Source organism: Malania oleifera, chromosome 1 (assembly GCF_029873635.1).
Source record: "Malania oleifera isolate guangnan ecotype guangnan chromosome 1, ASM2987363v1, whole genome shotgun sequence".
Lineage (NCBI taxonomy): Eukaryota > Viridiplantae > Streptophyta > Magnoliopsida > Santalales > Ximeniaceae > Malania > Malania oleifera.
The window spans coordinates 59,063,944-59,069,990 of record NC_080417.1 but is presented as its reverse complement, the minus strand read 5'-3'; positions in this window follow the sequence as shown (position 1 = coordinate 59,069,990).

Genomic DNA, 6,047 nt, shown 5'->3' with positions numbered 1-6,047 from the left:
CCTCTCTTATTATAAAGTGGATGATAGCCAAGGAGGACACCCGAAGAGTCATTCTTCCCTTTATGAAAGGGCTCTCAACCTAATCTTTGAACATCTTGGCCTAACATGTCCTTCCACTTTATTCATTAAAAGAAAAAATTCAGACAGATTCTCATCAGCCAACATCAAACTAATGGGATATGAGCTAGCTAGAGTACTTGGTTGGATTCCCAAATTCCATCACCCTTGGAGAGATAGTGTGAATGTTCGCATGGAGGAGGACCGTGAGTATGTACGACAAGATGATCCACACCATGAGCAACCACATGCTCTGGTTGGTCCAGCTGCTACTCCTCTTGACTCTGCTACCATCCTAAGTAATCTTTAGGATTTTTGCAAAATATGAACTTCAAGTTGGATTCTATGCACTGAGATATGCATTCAAACTTTCATTCAATTAATCAGCATCTTGCCACAATTGAAAGTCATATGAGCAGCGCTTCTTCATCCAAAGGGAAAGCACCCATCGAGGAAAGCTTAAACGAAAAATAAAAGATGATGAAGAGGATGATGAGGAGGAAAATAGCTCTTCTGGTAGTAAGGATTAGATGAGAGTGTTTTTTAGTTATTCAGAGAGAGATCTTTGAAAATCTTTGTATCTGATTGTAATTTTGTGGTACTTGTTTTTTATTTTGAATCAGTTGCAAAAAACTTCTTTTTGCAATGGTTATTGATATATATATATACTTGTTTTTACAACCATCATAAGTTCTATATTGGAAATACTGACTATGTATGCATGTTGAACTGCTGAATATGGATTGTGACTATCTGCTTATGGTCATATTGTTATGAATTGTATGTTAGTTATTGGTAAACAAATGTTTGCATTTGTTGTTCATCTGACTGGTTGTGCCATAATGCTTCATCATTAATGAATTCTTTTTGTTGATGACCAAAGGGAAAATAAGAGCAAAATGAATATGAATAATACTTTTGTAATAAGAAAAATGAATATGAATAATACTTTTGTATTTTCCACAGGGGGAGAATAATAAGAAAAATGTATTCCATGTAAAGAGAGAAAAAGAAGAACTTTTTTTTAGCTAAATGCAACATTTAAAAAAAAAAAAAAACCTTTTGAATTCTAAGTTTAAATGGGGTAATTTTTTTTTTGTCAAAAGAGGAGAATTAAAATCACAATTAAGCTTAAATGATAAATTTCACATTGTTTATTTTATGTTTATGCTTATTGCGAGGGAGAGCCTTATCAAGGTTACCTCATTTTTCTCCTTATTTGTCATCATAAAAAAGGGAGAAATTGTTGGCCTAACAAGGCTTAATCTCATTTTGATAATGACAAACTAAGGTATCTAATTGTGCTATCAAGTGTACTTACATGTATTATAGCTTACAAGCACAATGAACAATGTTAAATGTAATGCCATGAAGAACACAAGTGAAGAATGGCTATTGAAGAATAGCTTGGATGAAGATCAAGCTTAAAGACTTGAATACTTAGATAGTATTCCATGTGTATTATAAAATAAGTTTTATGTAAGTACTTTTCAACTTAGTATTTGTTTATGAAGCTCTTGGGATTAATTATTGGACCTAGAGACCTTTTTAATGATTTGTAACATATTCTTCCAAAGTCCAAATATCATTTCAAATGGATAAAAATAAGTTTTGAAATCAAAATATTTGAATTTCAAGGTGTTTGGGCGCCTAATGCTTATGCTCAGTTGGCCGAATGTAGGAATCTGAACTAACTGGTCTAGCATCAGAGAGTTCGGCCGACCAAACTAATGGTTTAGTTGACCAAATGGCTACTGCCATTGTTAAAGTCCAAATAGTATTGGTTCGGACAACCGAACTTAGGGTTCAATCGACCGAACAAGTTCAGGCGACCTAATGTAAAGTTCAGTCAACCGAAATGCTACTTACTGTTTCAAAATTCATAATGTTAATTGGTTTAGGCAACCGAACCACAAATTCAATTGACCAAAGTGTGCGATATGTTTTGCAAACAGCACAATATCTTTTCAATTTTGAAATATATTGTTACCAAAACTTGCACAAACGGTCATATTTCAAACTTAGCCATAAAAGGCTAACCCTAATTGTGTTAGGGTATCAAAAAAAATTGATTTTAGATTAAAAATTTTTTGTGCACTATTTCTCCTTGCTGAAAATATTTTTTTGGTTATTCTTTCAAAGTTCAAAGCTTTTAACCCAAAAAACCAAGCCAAATCTCTTGAGCTTCGTAGCAAATATTATTGTAAGAGTATCATGATGTTTATTCGTGTATAAATCTACTCTGTTAAGAGAGTTTTCCATTGTACAAAATCAATTATTGATTTCTCTATAAAATGACAGTTCCGATTGTGAATCATTGACAAGTGAGAGGATTGTTCGTGCTTCATAGGTAACTCCACCTATGTAAAGGAGAGAGGCGACTTGGCCTGGTGAAGGAGTGGGGTGCTCCACCCAAGCAAATTAGAGAGATAATTTCACCTACGTAACGAAGAGAGGCGACTCCACCTATTAAAGGAGTTTTCTTAAAGGTATCTCTGCCTACTAAAAGAGAGAGGCATCTCCACCTATTGAATAAGGGATATTAAAATCCTCATAACGGGTTGCTTAAGGCAGGATGTAGGCATGGTTGCCAAACCTTGTTAAAAATTCCGGTGTCACTCTTTCCCTTATCTCCTTTACTTTTCAAGTATATTGATTTGTGAATGTTGTGTATGCTATGAATGTTTTACTTTAAGTGGTGAATGTTATGAATGATTTGAATACCCATGTTGATCAAACTCTACTATAGTTACGAATTTATGTTTGATCCAATCTGCTAAAATTGTATGGTGTTGGTTTATTAAGTTGTTCAAATTCTAGCCTAAAATTGTGTACGATTGAGGATACTATTATCAATATCAATCTGCTATAATTATTGTAAATCTTGTAATTTGGTTTCACATTTAATCTTAAGCTCATACTCTTTAGAATTTAAGGATATACGTATATTGATCAAATTGGTTATTGAGGATACTGCTGCTATCAAGGAATTAGGGCACGTGTAAAATAAGTTTTAAAATTGATTAAGATCCACATGTTAAATTTTAAAATACCTTATTCACCTCCCTCTTGGGATTAGACCTTAACTTTCAGAATTTTGGAGAAATATGCTTTGTTCAGTCACCCTTTATCTATCCTCCTCTTAGTTAAGCTATACAAACAACATTGTCTTGATATAAAACTATTGGAGCATCCTTGATTGATTGAAGACCACAATTTTATTGGACATGAGAAATCATTTATCTGAGCTACACGCATTCTCTACTAGCTTCATGGATAGCTAGTATTTTAGAATGATTGGAGGATGTTGTTGTAATTATCTGTTTTATTGATTTCTAAGATATAGCAGTTTTTTTGTAAATAAATACATATCGAGTTTGAGATTTAACATTGTTAGGATCAAATAGATATCCAGCATATGCATATTCTACTAGTTGAGATTTAAAATCAAATTAGTAGAATAGACCCAAATCAGATGTACCTCTCAAATAGCGTAGAATGTGCTTAATTCCATTCTAGTGTCGCCGAGTAGGAGCAGAGCTATACCTTGTAAATAGATTTGTAGCAAATACAATGTCGGGTCTTGTACAATTGGCCAAATACATTAGAGGGCCAATAGCACGTAAATATGGTACTTCATGACCAACTAATTCCTCCCACCTCATCATGAATTCGAAATGGATCCTTCTTAATATCAAGTGATCGCACCATCATTGGAGATCCCAAAGGATGAACTTTGTCCATATAGAATTTCCTTAATACCTTTTCAATATATTTAGATTGATGAAAAATAATTATACCATTTACATGTTTAGTCTGTAGGCCAAGACAATATTTTGCCTTTCCTAAATCTTTCATCTCAAATTCCGCCATTAAATAATTAGCAACTTTGGTAAGCTCATCAAGAGTCCCAACTAAATTCAACACATCAACCTAAACAACTATGATTTATGGTGTATTCCCAAGAGGGTGGTGAATTGGGTATTTAAAAATTTCTAGGTCAAGTATGTCTTACTTTCAAAATCACAAGAAGTATTACACAAACCTAGGGCTTTTCTAAGCAATCACAAATATCACAGATATTAAGATATAGAAATATTTAAATCATGTACAACAAATTAAATATAACATACAAATGTAGAAAATAAATAGTTTAGGGAAGAGAGAGCAAACACAATGATTTTTTACGATGTTCGGCAAACCCTACCTACATCCTCGCCTCAAGCCCACCCGCTTGAGGATTCCACTAACCAACTCCCCTAACTGGGCGGAGCAAAACCATTTACACACTTCTTACAGGGTGAAATCCCCCTTTACAACCACTCCTTATAGGATGGAGCCCTCTTTTTCAAGTGATACCCCATGCTTGGTCACAATTCACTACCCAAACCGCAGAGATACAAAAGTCATGAAAAAGTTTTGTGTATAACAAGATGCTTCTCAAATAAGCTCAATAGAGTTTTTGGGTTTCCTCTTTCAAAAGATACTTTGAAAAAAAATGAGAGGATATAAAAATGTGTGATCTTTGATTCAAAAGATAAAATATGCAATAGATGCTTTCAAAGATCTAAAACCCCAAAGTTATTTCTCCAAAAATGATTTTCAAAAATATAGTGTAGGAGAAGCTACGGTTGAGCTCAAAATGACTTTTGCAATGAAGAGATGAATTCTTAAATGTTGCAATAGAAATGCTTAAAGATTCAATAGCTATAAAATGGTTACTCCAATAAAAATGTTTCAAGAAAAATAAGTGGGAGAAACAATAGATGTGCTCTTCAAGAAAACTTTGCAAACATGAGAAGAAGAGTAGAAGAGATGTAAGTGTGCTCTGGTTTTTGAAAGGATGAGTGAAAATCAAAGCTCTAAAATTTGAGAAAATATGCAAGATAATCAAAAAGTTAATAAATGAGTTTTGAGTGAGGTATTTATAGAGTTTTTGAAAATCTACACATTAAGTGAACATTGTGGCATTAAAGATTGATTAAATTTGAATTTAATGACTGTTTTTGGCTTTAAAAATAGCCCAACTCAAAAGGTTTGGTTGACTGGGGTAGGCTCCGGTTGACTGGCCTTAGGCGATTTTCAAATCCCCGAGGTTCGGTCGCCTGGGGCTCAAGATCCGGTATGCCAGATCATCAAGCCGGTCACTGGGCTTTAAAGAGCTTTCAGGGGCCGGTTTACTAGGCCTTTACAAATTTTAGCCATGTGACTTGCCAGTCAACTAGGCTGTGAGATCTGGTCGACTGGGACCTTTGAAAAAATGAATTTAAGCCCTCATTTGATCTCATAATTGTTTCAAACTTTTTTTGTATAAGTTAGGCATTTTATGAAAAAGGTTTTTTAAGAAAAACTGATTTCCTATGGTCTCTTTATAGTTAGCATTGAGCATCAAACCAAATCATGCAAGACATGCAATTTACAATATAGCTTAAATGCAATTATAACTAAAAAATTAAGTTCATTTTCCTTGAAGCAAGCCAGATGATATGAACTTCAAGATCCTCTTGGCTTTCATTGTATCCTTACCATTTGTGCATGCTAAAATATAAACCTATTCAAGTACTCAACACACAGATAAGATACTTGTGATTTGTCATTATCAAAATAGGATCAAACTCATAAAGTCAACGATCTCCTCCTTTTTTATGATGACAAACACACGAGCAAAAATGGGTTCAACCTGAAAAGACTCCCCCTTACAATATGCATAAATTGAAATTTCACAGTATAAGCCAAGCATATATGGAAGGAAGGCATTAAAAATTTCAAGTTGAAAGGTTTTGAATTTTAGCTCAACATGCATTTAGTTTTGACATTATAACTTAGATACCAATTGTAATAAAGTTCATATACATAGGAGGATACAATATAAAAAATTTTGCACTGGTTAATTCTCCTCCAATGTGAATCAATCAATTTATTCTCTCAATTTTTGCTCAGTTACTTCTCCCCCTTTTGTCAATAATAAAGGGGCTAGGGTAAAAAACATA